Source organism: Chiloscyllium punctatum, chromosome 5 (genome assembly GCF_047496795.1).
Source record: "Chiloscyllium punctatum isolate Juve2018m chromosome 5, sChiPun1.3, whole genome shotgun sequence".
NCBI lineage: Eukaryota > Metazoa > Chordata > Chondrichthyes > Orectolobiformes > Hemiscylliidae > Chiloscyllium > Chiloscyllium punctatum.
The window spans coordinates 103,388,658-103,411,306 of record NC_092743.1 but is presented as its reverse complement, the minus strand read 5'-3'; the positions used below and the strand labels follow the sequence as shown (position 1 = coordinate 103,411,306).

The window sequence follows — 22,649 nt, the reverse complement described above, 5'->3', positions numbered from 1 at the left end:
AATAGAAACAAAAGATAGTTACTTATTAAGCATTGGAAATTTCAGGTCAGTCTGCGCTCAATTGCAGGGCCTGAATTCAGACATTTTTGACAGCTCAGTTTGAATAGAATATATTGGTTGGAAGAGAGAAATATGGCAAGGGATATTCTTTATTTATTTCAGGGATTAGTGTTCTTATTTATCCCAAGTTTGATTTGAGCAGGAGGTACGTTTTTGCATGGAAGTTTTCAGAGCTAAGTCATTGTTTGCTGGAAGTCCTCCAAGACCAGCAAACTGCTTTCATGGGGAGAATGGACAGAGAAGTGGCAGATGGAATGCAATGTGCAAAACTGTGAGGTTGTGCACTTCAGTAGGAAGGGTAGAGGGGTACGCTATTTTCTAAATGGGGAAAGACTTTGGAAATCTGAAACACAAAGGGGCTTGGGAGTCCTAGTTCAGAATTCTGTTTAGATGAACATGTAGGTTCACTTGGCAAATTACAATGTTAGCATTCATTTCAAAAGGGCTAGAATTCAAAGCAGAGATATACAGCAGTACAAAACCCTGATCAGACTGCATTTGGAATATTGTGAGCAGTTTTGGGGCCCTGTATCTAAGAAAATATGTGCTAGCCTTGGAGGGATCCCAGAGGGCATTTACAAGAATGATCCCAGGATGAAGGATTAAAAATTAATATGGTGGTCTTTCACTGACACACAAACACGCAGACTACATATTTGGTTCGAGCCATCTGGTGATTGCAAGAAGTAAGTATAAATGTGAAAGCCTTTCTTTTCCTCATGGAATAGGTGTAGGTTCTAGTTTCTGTGTTTTTAAAAACCTGTCTAGCCCATTGCACTATCCTGTCCCTGACTGATCTTTAAGGCTTGATCTGATCAAGTCAGAATGTTGCTTAAACAGCTTGACTCCAGCGCAATATACATAAGTATGGAAGTGGATATTTTAAAATACACAATAATGATGAAAGGTGCATCACATCAGAAGCTAATTAAGAGTAACTTTTTGATGCATAATTAAGAAATCACTGTCAAGAAAACTGAGCTGTTTTAGCCTTTTGAATTTTAAACAGGTGGTGTATGGGTTTTAGCCTATTTTTGTGAAGAGATTTAATAATTAACCATGTCAGTCCTTCCAAAACCATGATTTTAGATCAGTAACATTTGGAGACGAAAGACCTCCTGGAGTATTAATGGAGGTTTGTAGGTGTTGTGGAGATTTATGACAGGAAAGAGAAACATTGAAAGACTTCGGCTTATTTTTGGGTATAGAATAATCTTGGATTGATTTTAAACTCAGAAAAATCCAGAAATTGGAAAGCTTTTTATATAGTTCATAGATCTGACTGGAGTCAAATGCCACTGTAGTCTCTTGGACAAAAGGTGGTATCGCAAGCAGTTAAGGAAGTGAGTTGTCTCTGTGTACAAGTTTAATTTGTCAAATTTCCATATCAGGAGTGTTTGGTTAAAAATTCATATTTGCTATTCAAATCTGGGAAAGTCTCAAACCTCAGTTGTGTGAGAATTCAAGAAAAAGGATTCACAGCTCGCAGGGCAGGAGCTGAGAAAAACAGTGAAGCCATGCCTGCAGATTTGATGAGGAAGGAGCATTGGTCTGGATTTTGAGTAACTGTAAAGTGATTGGGGAATAGGTGGGATTTTGTTTTGCTGGCTGTTCTGAAATCTTTCACAATGTCTATATTTGGATAGCAAGGTTTTGTTTATTTTAGAGTCATAGAGATGTACAGCACAGAAACAGACCCTTCGGTCCAACTCGTCCATGCCAACCAAGTATCCCAACCCAATCTAGTCTAACCTGCCAGTACCCTGCCCATATCCCTCCAAACGCTTCCTATTCATATACCCATCCAGATGCCTTTTAAATGTTGAAATTGTACTAGCCTCCACCACTTCCTCTGGCAGGTCATTCCATACATGTACCACCTTTTGTGTGAAAAAGTTGCCTCATAGGTCTCTTTTATATCTTTCCCCTCTCACCCTAAACCTATGCCCTCTAGTTCTGGACGCCCCCACCCCAGGGAAGAGACTTTGTCTATTTATCCTAGCTACGCCCCTCATGATTTTATTAACCTCTATAAGATCATCCCTCAGCCTCCGCTCCAGGAAAAACAGCCCCAGCCTATTCAGCTTCTCCCTATAGCTCAATCCTCCAACCCTGGCAGCATCTTTGTAAATCTTTTTCTGAACCCTTTCAAGTTTCACATCATCCTTCCAATAGGAAGGAGGCCAGAATTCTAACGTGCAACTGAACATGTAAGTTATACTCTGGCAGGAAGAATTAAAAATGCTAAGTGAACAACCTTCCATTTTCCCATATTGCAGTCAGTCTGCCAGATTTTTACCCACTCACATAATGCTGCAAGCAGATGATGAGCTCTACAATCTTCATGACAGACCTTTCTACTTATCTTTATGCCATCTGAAAACTTAGCCAGGATACTTTCAATCCCTCGACTAAACCATTTATATAAATTGTGAAAGGTTGAGAGTACAGACTCTATATGGGATTGTATTGATCACATTTCCACCAACCTGAAAAGGACCCATTAGGATTTCTTTTGTGTCTTCTAAAGTGAAGGCAGAAGCAAAATATTAATGCATTATAATCTGCCACTTCATTATCTACTATTAGCTCTCCATTCTCATCCTCTAGAGGAATCGTACCTCCTTAACTTAGTATTCCTTTTTCTGATATCTGTAGAAATTATTGCTTGATTTGACCTGATTTAACCTTTTTTATCATTCTCTGCTGCTCTTGATATTCTGACCAGTCACCTAACCTGCCTCTCAGCTTCATGTAATTGTGTGCTCTTCCCTTAAGTTCAATGCTTTCCATAACTCCTTCAGTTAACCACTGATGATGTGTTGTCCCCTTTAGCGTTTTTTGTGGTTGGATAATATTCTAAGTATTCAGGAATATCCCCTTAAATGTCTGCCATGACTTCTCATTGGTGTATCTCCCAGCCTACTATCCCTGTTCACGTCATCTGGCTCATCTTTCATGCCCGTACAGTTGCCCTTCTTTAAGTTCACTCGATTGATCTTGAATCCATCATCTCCCTTTGATGTAAAATGCAATTATATTATGATTGCAGATACTTAGACATGACTTACAGTCTGAAGTCATAAATTAGTCCTAACACATTATATTAGACTTGGTGTATTAAAGCTTGCTATATGGTCAGTTTCAGAACGTGCTGCTCTTAGAAAAACTATCTCAAAAGCATTCTATGAACTCTTCATCAAGACTATCCTTATCAATCTGCTTTTTCCACTTTATATGTAGATTAAAATCACCCATAATTATTGCTGTTCCTTTATCACGAGCACCCACCACTTCTTGTCTACTCGTCCTCCGTTTAGGTTATTATTATGGAGTCCTATAGGTCACTCCCACTAGTGACTTCTTTCCCTCACTATTCCTCATCTCATCCAAACTGATAGTTCATTGGGATTTCTTGCACCCCCACGGTCAACTCTTAATTATTGCACCAATATCTCTTTGATTAGGAGTGCTATACCTTTACCTTGCTTCCTTTCTTTCACATTGGTCATAAATCCCCCAATATTCAGAAATCAACCTCCTTTTTTGTCCTGCAGTCACACCTTTATAATGGCTATCAAATCCATTTTGTTCATCTCCGTGTGGTAGCATTCATTAAAAACAAAATGAATTGACGCTTCCATGTCATCTAGGCTTTGTAAATAAGAAGCGAGGACAAATACTTGTAGTGAAGAAAAGTATAGTTCCCTCAACTAAGCCAACTTTCTTAAGCCAGTTGACTCTTCAGTGGTCCTTGTTATTTCCTACTTAGCATCTTGACAGACCTCTCTAATTTTGCTATTACATTGGGAACTTCGAACAAAGTGTGTTTATAGGCTTTCATTGTTCTAAGTGCTGAACACATTAGAAGTTCTGCTTCATAGTTACAGAAGAAGCTATAAGGCAGACTGTTGGGGGGAGGAGGAAGAAAGCAGGTATTCAAAGGAAATCAGGAAATGAAGTTGCACCACATCTCTGTCCTATGCCAAGTGTGAAATTTTAATAGCTCTGCTGACTGTACTACTTGGACTACATAACTGTTAAAAATCGATACATGTGAAGCATGATAAACCTGCAATTATGAGTGGAATAAACTGAAACTGTATGTAAAATGGGTACATCTTGTAAGATTTTGAAGTGCACTACAAAGCAATAACAGGTAGTGATATTCATTGTAAAAGAACAACATGAATAAAGAGTCATACAGCACAGGAACAGGCCCTTCGGCCCTCCCACCTTGCGCTGCCACATTTTGCACTTCCATACTAAAACTGTCTTCATTTACAGGATCCATATCCCTCTCTTCCCTTCCTTTTTGTGTGTTTGTCCAGGTACACCTTGAATGCTGTTATTGTGTCTGCTTCCACCGCCACCTCTGAGAATGTGTTCCAGGTCCTCAACACCTTGGGAAAAAGCCTCACACTTTCCACTCTATTCATGCTGTTCACAATCTTAAACTTCTATTAGGTCGTCCCTCAACCTTCTGTGTTCCAGTGAAAACAAACCTAGTCTATCCAAACTTTCTTCATATCTAAAATCCCCCATATCTTTTCTGTACCCTCTCCAAAGCATCCACATCCTTTGGTAGTGTGGTGACTGGAACTGTGCACAGTATTCCAAGTGTGGTCTAACTAAAGTTCTGTAAAGCTACAATATAACTTGACTATCCTTGTACTCAATGCACCTGCCAATGAAGGCAAGCATGCCTTAAGCCTTTTTTCATGACCTTCTCTACCTGCGCTCCTACCTTCAGTGATCTGTGGACCTGCATGCCCAGATCCCGCTGCATATCAATACTCCTGAGGGTTCTGCCATTCACTGTATAATTTCTGCCTGTACTTGACCTTCCAAAATACATTACCTCACATTTGTCTGGATGAAATTCCATCTGCCATTTTTCTGCCCATGCCTCAAAATGATCTGTATTCTCTGACAATCCTCCTCCACTATCCACAACTTTACCAATCTTTGCGGATGATACAAACTTACTAATTAGACTAGATAAGTTTTCATCCAAATCATTTATCTAGATCACAAACAGCAGATGTTCCAGCATTCTTCCCTGTGGAACACCACTAGTCACGGTCCTCCATTCCAGAAAGCATTCTCACGGCACTATGGTCACTACTGTTGAAATGCACCCCACTGAAACTTCACTCTCCTGGCTGGGCTTATTTCCCAAAGCCAAGTTCCCTGATTGGACTGTTTACACATTGTCAAGAATCCCTTTTGAGTGGTCCTTACAAAATCTTCCCCACCAAAGCCTGAGCACATAGACTCATAGAGTCATAGAGATGTATAGCATGGAAACAGACCCTTCGGTCCAACCCGTCCATGCTGACCAGATATCCCAACCCAACCCAATCTAGTCCCACCTGCCAGGACCCGGCCCCTATCCTTCCAAACCCTTCCTATTCCTCTGGCAGCTCATTCCATACATGTACTACCCTCTGCGTGAAAAGGTTGCCCCTTAGGTCTCTTTTATATCTTTCCCCTCTCACCCTAAACCTGTGCCCTCTAGTTCTGGACTCCCCGACCCTAGGGAAAAGACTTTACCTATTTATCTTATCCATGCCCCTCATAATTTTGTAAACCTGTATAAGGTCACCCCTCAGCCTCTGACGCGCCAGGGAAAACAGCCCCAGCCTGTTCAGCCTCTCCCTGTAGCTCAGATCCTCCAACCCTAGCAACATCCTTGTAAACCTTTTCTGAACCCTTCCAAGTTTCACAACATCTTTCTGATAGGAAGGAGACCAGAATTGCATGCAATATTCCAACAGTGGCCTTAAGGTCTCTTTGTTCAGCAACACTCCCTAGGACCTTACCATTAAGTGTATAAGTCCTGCTAAGGTTTGCTTTCCCAAAATGCAGCACCTCGCATTTATCTGAATTAAACTCCATCTGCCACTTCTCAGCCCATAGTGAGTCCCATTCAATATAAAGGAAGTTAAAATCAACTACCACAACAAACCTGGCTGAGCTTATTTTTGACATCTTTCCAAAATCTATCTACATATTCTCTCTATCTCTTACTGGCTGTTGGGAGGCCTGCAGTATACCCCCAGCATTGAGATTTCACCTTTTCTATTCCTGCGTTCTACCCAGGAGTTTCACTGCATGAATTCTCTGATATATCCTGTCTCAGTACAGCAGCAAGATACTCCTTTACCAGTAACACAACTCCCCCCCCCACCTCTCTTTACCTCCCTTTCTACTCCACCTGAAACATCTAAATCATGGGATATTCTGCTACCAGTCCTGTCCCTCTTTCAGCCAAGTCTCTCTCATCGCAGTAACGTCATAGTTCCAAGTACTAACCAAAGCTCTAAGTTGCCTATTATACTCGTCACATTGAAACACATGCATTTCAGACCACATCCCCTACTCTTTTCAGCAGTGGTTCCCTGCCTGTCTTGGTCTTAGTAAAGTTTACCTTTGTTTCTACCTCTTCCCTCATTCTCTGATCTGCTACACTACTGCTCTGGTTTCCAAACCCCTGTCACACCAGTTTAAACCCTCCCCAGCTACTGTACCAAGTATTCCCCTCCAGCAATTCAGTCCTGGTCCTGCCCAGGTGTAACTCATCCAATTTATACAGGTACCATCCAAAACTGGTCCCAATGCCCCACGAATCTGAAGACTGATGTCGTTATATTGCCCACTGCTATTGGAATCTGATTCTGAAAACTTTTGATTTTGTAACATCCTGTGCTATGTCTGAAACTTCGGTGGCTTAGTGGTTAGCACTGCTGCCTCACAGCACCAGGGTCCCAGGTTGATTCCAGCCTCTGGCGACTGTCTGTGTGGAGTTTGCAAATTCTCCATGTGTCTGGGTTTCCTCTGGGTGCTCTGGTTTCCTCGTACAATCCAAAGATGTGCAGGTCAGGTGAATTGGCCATGCTAAATTGCCCATTGTGTTAGGTGCATTAGTCAGGGGAAATGGATCTGGGTGGGTTACTCCTTCGGAGGGTCGATATGGACTGGTTGGGCCGAAGGGCCTGTTTCCACACTGTAGGGAATCTAAGCTAATCTTCTAAGCTTCATAAAATACTTAGGTATGCTGTGGCTCAAGACAATCCAACAGACTACTTATTGTAAGCTTTATTCTGTTGTAACTATGTACAATAAATTAGTTCACCTGATATTAGTCCTACTGATTAAAAATGTTTACTTCACACCAGAGCAATATTTTTAAGCTCCCTGTTCAACTGAAGATCAGATTGACATATTTGAATCTATTAGGTAAAAACAACAACTGCAGATGCTGGGAAAGCACAGCAGGTCAGGCAGCATCTGAGCAGCAGGAAAATTGACGTTTTGGGCAAAAGCCCTTCAAGAAGATTCTATTGGCAATCTGCAATATTTAAAGAAAACAGCCAACAGCTTGCACACTGCCTTTTGGACTTTACTCCAAAAACGAAAATAGAAATCTAATGCATCGGACAGTTCTCCTTGTTGCCTGAGTTAGTACATTCTCTCTGCTAATGCTATTCTACCATCTTGATAGTCAATTAGCCCATAATATTGGTGGTAGAGAATAGGGAATTGGGTAAATATTTGAATCTCTTTCGAGGGCTGTGGGGGTTGGGGGTGTGGTGTGGAGGTCAGGCCAGGGATGAGCTGGCACAGACATAATGGTCTGAAAAATCTTCTGTGTTGGATCATTCTAAATATGCTCAAAAGGGTAGTCTTCACTATACAGCTGGTGTAGTAATGAACAATTTTGATCAATGCCTCCTGGAAATCACTGACCCTAAATTTTTTTTTATTTTCTCCCTGTGCTCATAGACTTCATTTTAGTGTTGATGCTGTAATCATTTTGTTATTCCTGTAGTCTCCTAAGGGGTACAAGTTTTTGAGTGTAATTATGCCTACCTTTTGCCAGGCAGAATTGAAAAGGGCATCTAGAATATTGTTGTGAGAATGTTGTAATGCTGTGATTTTTTTTCCTTTTCATGGGATGTGGGTGTTGATGGCTAATCCATTATTTATTACCCATTGTTACTTGCCCTTGAGAAGGCGGTGGTGAATTGCTACTTTGAATTTCTCCAGCCCATAGTATGTAAGTACCCTCACAGTGCCATTAGGTAGTAAGTTATTATAGATACTCACAGCAATTTGATATAACTGAGTGACTTGCTAGAATATTTCTAGACAACCACATTGCCATCTGTATCCCATCTGGTAACTTAGAACAATTTGCCTTTCCTAAAGGGCATTAGTGAACCAAATAGGTTTTTACAGCAATGTGGTAGTTTCGTGGTCACTATTACTGGTAGTAGCTTTTTTAATCCAGATGTATTTAATGAACTGAATTTAAATTCCCCAGCTGCTGTGCTGGGGTTTGAACACCATTTCGCCAGATCATTAAACCAGATTTCGAGATTACTCATCCAGCAACAAAATCATTATGCTATTATACCCTATGTTTAAAGGAAGTGGAAAGAAATGTATTATTTATGAAAATACCTTCTTGTTTATAAACATGTAGTGTCAATATCCATCTTTCATTGATTTTCGGTTTGTGTAATTAAATTGCAGTCTTCGGCAAATCAGCCAGTTCCCACATGAGGGCAACAGCATTGTTGTCTGAGCTTTGCTATGTGGGAAAGGTCAAACAACCATATTTTCAAATAAAGCACTGTGTTGGGTTGGCTTAGTGAAAACTGTTTCTAGGATCTCAATCATAGTGCTAGAGTTCAAATTCCAGCCTTGACTGACATCTCCACAAAGCGAGTAAGGTTTTTTTGCCAATTCTCAGCAGGGCAATTTAAATGAAACTTATTGCAGAAAGTTGTTAAATTCCTTTGGTTTGGAGGATGGAGAAGGGATGAAGCTGGCAAAGGCACATGCTGCAATTTCATTTGTACATGAGCATGGATGTTTGTCAAAAGTCTACAGCTGTACTCTGTTTGCACACCAAATGGACTGCAGAAGTTAGACAGCTCATCATTGCTGCCTTGAGGGCTATTACATTGGCCAATCCTGACCAGTCTTGCTTAGAACATGTGAAAGAATGTTTTTAAAAGAAAAGGCCACAAACATTTTCTTTCTATTTTGGGCTATTGCCCACATTCAGTACCAATGAATAAGTTATGTTTTTAACACTACCTAACTACCAAACCAAATGACTTGGTTACTTGAGACTGAATGGTTTATTTTTAAATGCTTTTAAACACAGATAGCTTTATTCTAATATTTATTCAATGGAATCTAGATAATCGATACAAATGTGGAATTCTTACAATTCATTGCTGCTTTGTCGTCATTCTGATCCAAACATAACATTTCTTTGGCAAATTGGAAATGCAGTTGAAGTTCTGAGATTCAATTTTATTTTGACCAGGTTATGAAAGTTTTCATACTTAAAATCTTTTTTTACACAGTTTACAATTGGCACAAGGACTGATGGCTATTAAAAAAAATTAGTGCAAATGAGCCTTTCTTTCTAAATTGTGTAATTATTGTTAATGGTTCCTAACCATGCAGAACCTCCATTGACTATTATATGGGTCAAGGCTTTAAGGGATGAATGAATAGAGCAGTAATGGAGGTTTGGTGCTTTGAAGTTCCATTTGTTCAACTTGGCTTCAATGATCATATGTCAACAACAAAGCTTTAACCCTGGCCCCATTTCCTGCTGTCTTTGGATGCTTGCGCAAGAGTGCGCCTGAAGCTTCAAGCTAAGCTAAAACTAAACTGAAATGTCTATTGAATCCATTGCCAGATTTAGCAGTTGATGAATGTTATACATCAATATAATCAAATTAATGGTAGTTGTTCTTAACAGGAGACGGCACGGGCGGCACAGTGGCACAGTGGTTAGCACTGCTGCCTCACAGCACCAGAGACCTGGATTCAATTCCCGCCTCAGGCGACTGACTGTGTGGAGTTTGCACATTCTCCCAGTGTCTGCGTTGGTTTCCTCCCACAGTCCAAAAATGTGCAGGTTAGGTGAATTGCCGTGCTAAATTGCCCGTAGTGCTAGGTGAAGGGGCGGAATGTAGGGGGGTGGGTTGCGCTTCGGCGGGTCGGTGTGGATGTGTTGGGCCGAAGGGCCTGTTTCCACACTGTAAGTAATCTAATCTAATCAGAGACATCTAAATTATCATGTCTCTTTACTCCTCCATGATTTCACCCAACTTTGTTCTTACCTCAGCTCATCTGTTGAACTACTTATCATTACTTATTATCTGACTATTCCAATGTACTTCTGGCTATCCTCCTGCCTTCTGCAAACTTGTTCATCCAAAATTCTGCTGCCTGGAGGCAAACTTGCACCAGAGTCCATTCCCCTCTCACCCATGTGCTCACTGGTTAACATTGGCTCCCTGTTGAGCAACATCTTGAGTTTAAAATTCTCCCTCGTTTTCAGCTCGCTACATGGCATCACTTTCTCTGTTATTTTTTGTAATCGCCTCTAGCCAAGCAGCACTTCAAGATGTTTGTTTGATTCTTTCCTCTTGAATCTTCAGATGAAAGTTACTTTATCACAGAGGATTTCCTTTATCGACCTGGGCACTCAGCTCTGCAGTTCCCAAGTGAAATCTGCGTGTCTCTTCTACTTTGACTGTCATCTGATTTAATATCCCTTTTATTTGGCTTGGTGTCAAATTTTGTTTTGTAGCCATCTTGTGAAGCACTAGGACTTGCTGCATTAAAGGTATTAATAAAAGATGTTATCAAACATGGTGGTACTGGCAGAAATATCTGTAGACGTCAGGATGATTCCACCGAGGACATGTTTCAGTTTTTTTAAATTTGTAATTTTCATTGCTGAGACTAGATGTCTAAACCTTAGGTATTTTGTGGTAAATTGGGGAATCATGAGTAAATCTTGATGGTAGACTAGTGCTTTCTTGCCGCATTCTGATTCCGACTTCAGACCATAAGGACAGCTGATGGGGTTGGAGGGAGATTAGTGAAATTGATGAAGTTAGGGTTTGGAGGTTAGTTGGAAAGACATTTGAAATAGGACAAATGGCATGGATTGAATTATTGTACGTGAGAAGGTTTGGTTGTGGGATGCTGTAGAGGGGTTGATAGCTAGTCAGAAGGTGGCTTAATTTGGGGGTGCTGGGGAGGGAGATGGATCGGAGGAGGTTGCAAAGTCAGGGAAGCTAAGTAGGCAGGAAGTGGGAAAAGTTTGAGGTGTGGTGGGCTTGCAGTAAAATGATAGCTCCTATCTGCTACCATCAGGATGTGGAATCATTGGCGCACACTTGCCCATTGAAAAGAAGTCCTTTTATGTCAAAAACCCACCCCACTGTTGTTTATCCTTGATTGTAAAACAATGTTTTCTCCTGTAATAAAAAGTCACTGATTTTGAGATTAAACCTCCCAAAGGAAAGTAATAAAGCATAAAATGATGTTGTTCCTATTATTGACTGTACATTCTGACTACGATGGTGGCTCTGAAAAACTGTACTGTTTTTGTTTGAGGTGGTTTGAATTTGCTTTTATACTTTTTTGAAAATCAGACATTATTTAAACTATTATCTTTTTATTTTGAAATAAATCTTATACAGTTAGTGTCTAGACAGGTTTTGCATGAGTAGCATTGTTCACAAAGCCTTCTGCATATTTGCCAATATTCTTGTGGTGAATCTTTACGGTTAAGCTATGAAAGTCATCTGCTGTAGCTAACCTCAACATTGCTTTCCTATTTTGTCACAGTTCTGCTTTTAAAAATTGTGTCTCACAAGTAGTATTTTGATGTGAGCACTTTTCCAGCACTATGCAAGACAAAAACATGCCTCAAAATTGATATTCACAGGGCATCAGCATGTTGGAAAACTGTGGCCCAGAATTCATGGCTGAGAGTAAAGTTTCAGTGATATCTGTGACATGGCTTCCTCTTTGCTCAATGTCAGTTTAAACCTGGTACCAAGTCAAGGGGATTGAGCGGGGTTAAAGCAGCGAGTTTTGTTCAAGCATTCCCACAGACCAGAAGTAAGATGCACTGATAATCCTTTGCTTTAAATTGAGATGTATTAGAATGAAATAAACTCTTGGGACATACAAATGGAATTATAATAAGTGAATGTAATAAACCTAGGAAGTTAAAGTAGTTCCTTTTTCTTAAGAAATCAAAAATATAAAATTCTTTTTCTAGAGCCATTCGAGGCTGTTCAGCAATAATTATAATGTTAATGCATGATTTTAAAAACCCAGTTACACATTTAACGAGTGTAACATTCTCAAGTTTTGTTTTAAAGCATGATTGGTACTTGATTTCCATTAGGGTGTGATGCCAATATCATGATCAATATATTATGTTGAGGTTGTACAGGACATTGGTTAGGGCTCTTTTGAAATACTGTGTCCAGTTCTGGTTCCCCTGTAATGCAAAGGATATTATTAAGCTGGAGATGGTTCCGAACGGATTTACCAGAAATTGCTAGGAATGGAAGATTTGTTATAAGGCGAGACTGGAGTGTAGGAGGTTGAGAGGTGACCTTAGAGGGTTATAAAATCATGAGGGGTATAGATATGGTGAATGGCGGGAATATTTTCCCTAGGGTGGGGGATTTCGAGACTAGAGGGCACATCTTTAAGATGAGAGGAGAAAGATTTAAATAAGACATGAGGGGCAAATTTTTTTACAGCGTGGAATGAATTTCCAGAGGAAGTGGTGGATGTGTGTACAATTGCAACGTTTAAAAGACCTACAGATAAGGATGTAAATAAGAAATGTTTGGAGGGATATGGGCCAATTGCAGGCAGGTGGGACTAGTTTAGTTTGAAATTATGGTTGGCATGGACTAGTTGAACCTAAGGATCTGTTTCTATGCTTTTGGTGTCTGACTCTCTGATGCTATCATATCACAGCATGTGACCTGATGGTATAAAAGTCTTAGTTTCCAATTTGTTTGGGTCACTTGCAGCATGATGGCAGATGTGATGTGGGAAAAGGAGGTGGGTTTGCCTTATTTGCAAGAAATGTAATTAAATTGATGTCAAGAAATGACGAAGATTCAGATGATGTAGAATCTGTGTGGATCGAATTGAGGAAGTGTAAACGTTTTTATAAAAAAACATAATTGGAGTTATGTGCAGGCCTCCAAGCAGTAGTAAGGCTGTGGGGCACAAGGTACACCAGGAGATAGAAAATGCATGCAAGAACAGCTAAGTTACATTGATCATGGGGGATTTCAATAAGCACGTGGACTGGGAGAATCCGGTTGGAAACAAATCCCAAGAAACAATTTGTGGAGTGTCTTCGTGTTGACTTTTTGAGAGTAGCTTGTGATAGAGCCCACGAGGGAGCAGGCAGTACTGGATTTAGTGATGTGCAATGAGGTAGACTTGATAAGGGAGCTTAAGATGAAGTAACTCTTAGGAGGCAGTGACCATAATATTTACTCTGCAATTTGAGAGGGAGAAGCTGGAATCAGTTGTAACACTATTATAGTTGAACAAAGGCAACTACAGAGGAGGTGGCCAGAAATGACTGAGAGAGGAATCTAGCGAGAAAGACAGTGGAGCAGCAATGGCAGTAGTTTCTGGGAGAAATTTGGGATACGCAGCAAAAGTTCATTTCTTGGTAAAAGAAACATAGTAAAGGAGGATAAGGCAACTATGGCTGACAAAGGAAATCAGGGACATCATAAAAGCAAAAGAGAAAGGATATAGTGTGGCAAAGGGCATTGGGAAGCCTACAAAGACTAAGAGAAGGCAACTAAAAAAGAAATAAGGAGGAAAAAGATTAAATAGGAGGGTAAGCTAGCCAGTAGAGTCATAGAGATGTACAGCATGGAAACAAACACTTCGATCCAACCCGTCCATGCCAACCAGATATCCCAACCCAATCTAGTCCCACCTGCCAGCACCCGGCACCTATCCCTCCAAACCCTTCCTATTCATATACCCATCCAAATGCCTCTTAAATGTTGCAATTGTACCAGCCTCCACCATATCCTCTGGCAGCTCATTCCATATACGTACCACCCTCTGCATGAAAAAGTTGCCCCTTAGGTCTCTTTTATATCTTTCCCCTCTCACCCTGAACCTATGCCCTCTAGTTCTATACTCCCCGACCCCAGGGAAAAGACTTTGTTTATTTATCCTATCCATGCCCCTCATAATTTTGGAAACCTCTATAAGATTAGATTAGATTAGATTAGATTACTTACAGTGTGGAAACAGGCCCTTCGGCCCAACAAGTCCACACCGCCCCGCCGAAGCGTAACCCACCCATACCCCTACATCTACATTTACCCCTTACCTAACACTATGGGCAATTTAGCATGGCCAATTCACCTGGCCTGCACATCTTTGGACTGTGGGAGGAAACCGGAGCACCCGGAGGAAACCCACGCAGACACGGGGAGAACGTGCAAACTCCACACAGTCAGTCGCCTGAGGCGGGAATTGAACCCGGGTCTCAGGCGCTGTGAGGCAGCAGTGCTAACCACTGTGCCACCGTGCCGCCCACTCAGGTCACCCCTCAGCCTCCAACGCTCCAGGGGAAACAGCCCCAGCCTGTTCAGCCTCTCCCTGTAGCTCAGATCCTCCAACCCTAGCAACATCCTTGTAAATCTTTTCTGAACCCTTTCAAGTTTCATGATATCCTTCCGATAGGAAGGAGACGAGAATTGCTGGCAATATTCCAACAGTGGCCTAACCAATGTCCTGTACAGCTGCAACGAGTGCATCTGGAAAAATTAACAAACGGTGAAATTCACATCTAATCTTGGAGGAACTGTTGGGCGAAGTTCACAGCACAGAATCAATAAGTTAATTGTTGTTTTAAGTCTGTCCTAGAGAAAGGCTGCAGTAGTGAGTATAGTGGGTTCTTTCTTGATAATGTTTTTTGGAGGTAAGTCTCTTGATTAAACTTAAAATACAAGCCATAGCTCCTAATTTAACCTGGGGCAGTGTTTGTAGAGGAATAAGGCGGTGTTATTTTCTGGGTCTGTAGATTGTGAAAGAGCAAAAATGGCCTTTGCAGTGATATGTACTACTTGTCAGATGTGGGAGTTTAAAGAGACTTTAAGGGTTACTGCGGATTATATCTGCCATAAATGCTGTTGGATGCGAATCTTATCAGACCGAGTGGATCAGTTGAAGAGACAGATAGAAGTGATGAGGAATTTGCAACAGCAACAGTATGTGAAGGATGGCAGTTATAGGAAGGTGGAAAGTCTGAGATACAGTCACATAGATGGGTTAACTCGAGAAAGGGTGAGAGAGGTCAGCACCTAGGACAGGAGTCTTTTGTGGATATACCCATTTCAAACAGGTATGCTGTTTTGGAAAATGTAGGGGGTGACAGATTCTCAGGGGAAAGTAGCACGAACAGCCAAGTTTCTGGTATTGAGACTGGCTCTAATGCAACGAGGGATACATCGGGTTCCAAGAGATCAATTGTGTTAGGGGATTCTGTAGTCAGAGGTACAGACAGATGATTCTGTGGCCAGCAGAGAAAAAGCAGAATTGTGTTGTTTCCCTGGTGCCAGGATCAAGGATGTCTCAGAGAGGGTGCAGAATGTTCTCACGGGGAAGAGGGGCCAGCAGGAGGTCATTGTCCACATTGGAACCAACGACATTGGAAGGGAAAAGGTTAAGACTCTGAAGGGAGATTAGAGAGTTAGGCAGAAATTTAAAAAGGAGGTCCGCAAGGGTAGTAATATCTGGATTACTCCCAGTGCTAAGAGCTAGTGAGGGCAGGAGTAGGAGGATAGAGCAGATGAATGCATGGCTGAGGAGCTGGTGCATGGGAGAAGGATTCACATTTTTGGATCATTGGAATCTCTTTTGGGGTAGAAGTGACCTGTACAAGAAGGACAGATTGTACCTAAATTGGAAGGGGACTAAATATACTGGTGGGGAAATTTGCTAGAACTGCTTGGGAGGACTAAAATAGTAAGGTGGGGGTGTGGGACCCAGGGAGGTAGTGAGGAAAGAGATCGACCTGAGCCAGGTACAGCTGAGAACAGAAGTGAGTCAAACAGTCAGGGAAGGCAGGGACAAGATAGGACTAATAAATTAAACTGCATTTATTTCAATGCAAGAGGCCTAACAGGGAAGGCAGATGAGCTCAGGGCATGGTTAGGAACATGGGACTGGGATATCATAGCAATTACAGAAACATGGCTCAGGGATGGGCAGGACTGGCAGCTTAATGTTCCAGGATACAAATGCTACAGGAACGATAGAAAGGGAAGCAAGAGAAGAGGGGGAGTGGCATTTTTGATAAGGGATAGTATTACAGCTGTGCTGAGGGAGGATATTCCCGGAGGTTATTTGGGTGGAACTGAGAAATAAGAAAGGGATGATCACCTTATTAGGATTGTATTCTAGACCCCCCCAATAGTCAGAGGGAAATTGAGAAACAAACTTGTAAGGAGATCTCCGCTATCTGTAAGAGTAATAGGGTGGTTCTGATAAGGGATTTTAACTTTCCAAACATCAACTGAGACTGCCATCGTGTTAAAGGTTTAGATGGAGAGGAATTTGTTAAGTGTGTACAAGACAATTTTCTGATTCAGTATGTGGATGTACCTACTAGAGAAGGTGCAAAACCTGACCTACTCCTGGGGAATAAGGCAGGGCAGGTGACTGAGGTGTCAGTGGGGGAACACTTTGGGGCCAGTGACCATAATTCTATTCGATTTAAAATAGTGATGGAAACGGATAGACCAGATCTAAAAGTTGAAATTCTAAATTGGAGAAAGGCCAATTTTGACGGTATTAGGCAAGAACTTTCAAAAGCTGATTGGGCACCGATGTTCTCAGGTAAAGGGACAACTGGAAATAGGGAAGCCTTCAGAAATGAGATAACCAGAATCCAGAGAAAGTAAATTCCTGTCCGGGTGAAAGGGAAGGCTGGTAGGTATAGGGAATGCTGGATGACTAAAGAAATTGAGGGTTTAGTTAAGAAAAAGAAGGAAGCATATGTCAGGTATAGACAGGATAGATCGAGTGAATCCTTAGAGTACAAAAAAAGTAGGAGTAAACTTAAGAGGGAAATCGGGAGGGCAAAACGGGGACATGAGATAGCTTTGGCAAATAGAATTAAGGAGAATCCAAAAGGTTTTTACAAATACATTAAGGACAAAAAGGTAACTAGGGAGAGAATAGGACCCCTCAAAGATCAGCAAGGCGGCCTTTGTGTGGAGCCACAGAAAATGTGGGAGATACTAAATGAATATTTTGTATCAGTATTTACTGTGGAAAAGGATATGGAAGATATAGACTGTAGGGAAATAGATGGTGACATCTTGCAAAATGTCCATATTACAGAGGAGGAAGTGCTGGATGTCTTGAAACGGTTAAAAGTGGATAAATCCCTAGGACCTAATCAGGTGTACCTGAGAACTCTGTGGGAAGCTAGAGAAGTGATTGCTGGGCCTCTTGCTGAGATATTTGTATCATTGATAGTCACAGGTGAGGTGCTGGAAGACTGGAGGTTGGCAAACGTGGTGCCACTGTTTAAGAAGGGCGGTAAAGCCAAGCCAGGGGACTATAGACTAGTGAGCCTGACCTTGGAATCTAAAAGACGATTACAAGAGTTTCTTTAAATAAAGAAAGGGCAAAAGAGAGGCAGAAGTGGACATGGGCTGCTGTAAAATGACGTTAGCGAAGTAGTAACGGGGAACAAGTGCTTTGTGTCAGTCTTCTTGTGTGAGTAACATTCCAAAAATTCGAGAGTCGGGGTTCAGGCGAGTATGGTGGCCATCACCAAGGAGAAGGTGCTAGAAAAACTGAAAGGTATGAAAGTGGAGAAATCACCTGGACCAGATGGACTGCACCTGAGTCCTGAAGGAGATAGCCCAAGAGATAGTGGAGACATTATTGGTGATCTTTCAGGAGTCAGGGAAGGTCTCAGTGGACTGGCAAATCACTAATGTAAGCCTCCTGTTTAAGAAGGTTATGAGGCAAAAGATGGGAAGTTAGTAGCCCATTAGCCTGACCTCAGTTGTTAAGATTTTGGAGTCCACTGTGAAGGATGAGATTCCTGAATTCTTGGAAGCACATGGTAAAATAGGGCAAAGTCTATTTTCATCAAGGAAAAGTCATGCCTGATAAATCTGTTAAAGTTTTTTGAGGAGCTAATGAGCAGGTTAGACAAAGGTGTTATCTACTTGGACTTCCAGAAGGCCTTTGACAATTTGCCCCATAGGAGGCCGCTAGGTAAGGCAAGAGTTCATGATGTTGGAGACAAGGTACTAGCATAAATAGATAGAAGCTTGGCTGTCTGGCAGAAAGCAGAGGGTGGGGATAAAAAGGTCCTCTTTGGGATGACAGTTGGTGACTATTGGTGTTGGGACCACTACTCTTCACTTTGTATATTAATGATCTAGATGTAGGAATTGAAGGCATTCTGGTGAGGTTTGCAGATTCTGGCAAGGAGAGACAGGTACTGTTGAGGCGGGGAGGCTGCAGAAGGATTTAGACAATTTGAGAAAAGTGGACAAAGTAGCAGCAGGTGGAATACAATGTGGAAAGTGTGAGTTCGAGTACTTTGGTAGGAAGAATAGAGACATGGACTAATTTCTAAATGGTGATAAGATACAAATCCAAAGGAACTTGGGAGTCTTAGGTTTCTCTGAAGGTTAACTTACAGGTTGAGTTGGTAGTTAGGAAGGCAGATGCAATGTTGACACTTATTTTGAGAGGACAAGAACACAAAAGCAGGTCAGACCATATTTAGAATATTGTGAGCAATTTTGGACCCCATTTCTCAGGAAGGATGTACTGGCCCTGAAGCCCCACAAGAATGATCCCAGGAATGATGGGTTTAGCATATGAGGACTCTGGGTTGATACTTGTTGGAAGTTTAGAAGAATGTGGGGATCTAACGGAAACATAGAGAACACTGAAATGTCGCGACAGAGTAGATGTTGAAAAGATATTTACATTAGTAGGAGAGACTAGGACCTGAGGCACAGCCTTGGACAAAAGGGAAGATCCTTTGGAATGGAAATGAGCAACTTCCTTCAGTTAGGGAGTGGTGAATCTTTGGAATTCATTGCCACAGAAGGCTGTGGAGGCTTCTTCATTGAGAATATTGAAGAGAGATAGATAGGTTCTTGGTTGTTAAGGGGATCCAAGGTTATGGGAAGAATGGGGTTGAGAAACTTATCAGCCATGATTGAAAGGTGGAACAGACCCATTGCACAAAATGGCCTAATTTCTGCTTCTATGTCTTAGGATACACTGAGGGATGCATGCAACACAGGCACATCAATGCCTGTGATTATCGTACATATGTAGATACCAGGAGCTATAATAAACGTCTGTTGAATCTTGCATTACTATGTGATTTATCTCTAGTTCTAATGTTACAGGAGTGAACAAAGATCATCCTGAATTGTCCTTAAGAAGGTGATGGTGAGCTGTCTAGAATCACAGCATCCACAGTGCTATTAGAGTGAGTGCTCCAGGATTTGATTAGAGTAATAGAGATGTACAGCATGGAAACAGATCCTTTGGTCTAACCCATCCATGCTGACCAGATATCCCAACCCAATCTGGTCCCACCTGCCAGGACCTGACCCATATCCCTCCAAACCCTTCCTATTCATATACCCATTCAAATGTCTTTTAGATGTTGTGATTGTACCAGTCTCCACCACTTCCTCTGGAGCTCATTCCATACACCAACCACCCTCTGCGTGAAAAAGTTGCCCCTTGGGTCTCTTTTATATCTTTCCCCTCTCACCCTGAACCTATGCCCTCTAGTTCTGGACTCTCCCACCCCAGGGAAAAGACTTAGGATAAATAGACAATCGATGCCCCTCATAATTTTGTAAACCTCTATAATGACACCCCTCAGACTCCGACACTCCAGGGAAAACAGCCCTAGCCTATTCAGCCTCTTCCTATAGCTCAAATCTTCCAACCCTGGAACATCCTTGTAAATCTTTTCTGAACCCTTTCAAGCTTCACAACATCTTTCCGATAGGAAGGAGACCAGAATTGCACGCAATAGTTCAACAGTGGCCTAACCAATGTCCTGCACAGCCGCAACATGACCTCCGAACTCCTGTACTCTATACTCTGACCAATAAACGAAAGCATACCAAATGCCGCCTTCACTATCCTATCTACCTGCGACTCCACTTTCAAGGAGCTATGAACCTGCACTCCAAGGTCTCTTTGTTCAGCAACACTCCCTAGGATCTTACCATTAAGTGTATAAATCCTGCTAAGAATTGCCTTCCCAAAATGCAGCACCTCACGTTTATCTAAATTAAACTCCATCTGCCACTTCTCAGCCTATTGGCCCATCTGATCAAGATCCCATTGTAATCTGAGGTAATTTTCTTTGCTGACCATTACACCTCCAATTTGGTGTCATCAGCAAACTTACCAACTATACCTCTTTATGCTCACATCCAAATCATTTCTATAAGTAGTGAAAAGTAGTGGACCCAGCACTGATCCTTGTGGGATTCCACTGGTCACAGGCCTCCAATCTGAAAAACAACCCTCCACCAACACCACCCTCTGTCTTCTACTTTTGAGCCACTTCTGTATTCAGATGGTGAGTTCTCCCTTTATTCCATGAGATCTAACCTTGCTCACCAGTCTCCAATGGGGAGCCTTGTCAAATGCCTTACTGAAGTCCATATAGACCACATCTACTGCTCTGTCCTCATCAATCCTCTTTGTTACTTCTTCAAAAAACTCAATCAAGGTTGTGAGACATGATTTCCCATGCATAAAGCCATGTTGACTATTCCTCATCAGTCCTTGCCTTTCCAAATACAAGTACATCCTGTCCCTCAGGATTCCCACCAACAATGTCAGGCTCGCTGGTCTATAGTTCCCTGGCTTGTTCTTATACCTTTCTTAAGCAGTGGAACTACATTAGCCAACCTCCTGTCTTCCGGCACCTCACCTATGACCATCAATGATACAAATATCTCAGTAAGAGGCCCCGCAATCACTTACCTAGCTTCCCACAGGTTTCGAGGGTACACCAGATCAGGTCCTGGGGATCTATCCAATTTTATGAGTTTCAAGACATCCAGCACTTTCTCCTCTGTAATATGGACATTTTTCAAGATGTCACCATCTATTTCCCTACATTCTATATCTTACATGTCCTTTTACACAGTAAATACTGATGCAAAATACACATTTAGTATCTGCCCCATCTCCTGCAGCTCCACACAAAGCCAACCTTGCTGATCCTTGAGTGGCCCCACTCTCTCTCGTTACCCTTTTCTCCTTAATGTATTTGCAAAAACCCTTTGGCTTCTCCTTAATACTATTTACCAAAGTTATCTCATGTCCCCTTTTTGCCCTCCTGATTTTCCTACTACCTTTATACTCTTCAAATGATTCACTCGATCTATCCTGTCTATATCTGACATATGTTTCCTTCTTTTTCTTAACCAAACCTCAATTTCTTTAGTCATCCAGCATTCCCTATTCCTACCAGCCTTTCCTTTCACCTCAACAGAAATATACTTTCTCTGGATTCTCGTTATCTCATTTCTGAAAGCTTCCCATTTTCCAGCCGTCCCTTTACCTGAGAACATCTGTGCCCAATCAGCTTTTGAAAGTTCTTGCCTAATACCATCAAAATTGGCCTTCCACATACTGAATCAAAATATTCTTGTACACACTTAACCAATTCCTCTTCATCTAAACCCTTAACACTATGGCAGTCCCAACCTGTGTTTGGAATGTTAAAATCCCCTAACATAACCACCGTATTATTCTTACAGATCTCCTTACAAATTTGTTTCTCAATTTCCCTCTGACTGTTAGGGGGTCTATAATACAATCCCAATAATGTGATCATCCCTTTCTTATTTCTCAGTTCCTCCTAAATAACATCCCTGGATGTATTTCCAGGAATATCCTCCCTAAGTACGGCTGTAATGCTATCCCTTATCAAAAATACCATTCCCCCTCCTCTCTTGCCTCCCTTTCTGTTCTTCCTGTAGCATTTGTAACGCTAAAGAAATTGTTTAAATTTTTGACTTGAAACTATTTTTACTATATCAATGACGAAAAAACTTAAAAACTTTTAAACTTCAAATGACCAAGGCATGTTTGCTCCTTTCTGCTTTTAGTGAGGACCAAATATTCTCCTCTTTTTACTTATTTCCTTAAGTCAATATTCAGTCTCCTGGAACCACACTGAAGTGCTTTTATGATATCTGTACTGTTTTCAACTGAGAGTCTTGCTTGAATTCTCCTTGTAACTTTACCTGGACAACACCTCTATCTTGCTTTAACACATACATAATTTGAAGTCAAATTCAACAAGAGCTATCAGTCACACACACCTCATGTGGTGAACAACTTGAGGCAAAAGGCTTGATTCAACAATGTGGCTCATCACTAGTTTATCATAGTCTATAATGCTCCAGTGACACAATTATCCTTTGGAAGAATAAAAACTAATGACCTGGCTTTCTTTTCAACAGTACACTTCAGTGAACATTTGAAAGTTTTATGAAGATATGACAGTTAAAGGTTTATGCTATGTAAGGTGAAAACAAAAAAACGTTTTTTTTCCAATATTGTACGTAATTCATTACACTTAGAAATACAGCTGATATTCACGGTATCAAGTACAGGGCTGGTTAACATTCTGTCTTTCTACTCTGATTCCTGAAGAA

General features: G+C 41.4%; 1 protein-coding gene across 17 annotated transcripts in view; it reads left to right on the top strand.

Moving 5' to 3' along the window:
• Positions 1-22,649, top strand: part of zhx2a (zinc fingers and homeoboxes 2a) — a 96,646-nt gene that overhangs the window by 24,890 nt on the left and 49,107 nt on the right. For 8 of the 17 annotated variants that reach the window (XM_072570929.1, XM_072570917.1, XM_072570930.1 and 5 more), the window contains exon 2: positions 19,356-19,438. The exons of the other annotated variants lie outside the window; for them this stretch is intronic. The gene's annotated coding sequence lies outside the window, so the exon portion shown is untranslated. The remainder of the gene's footprint in view (positions 1-19,355; positions 19,439-22,649) is intronic. 17 annotated transcript variants of the gene reach the window in all.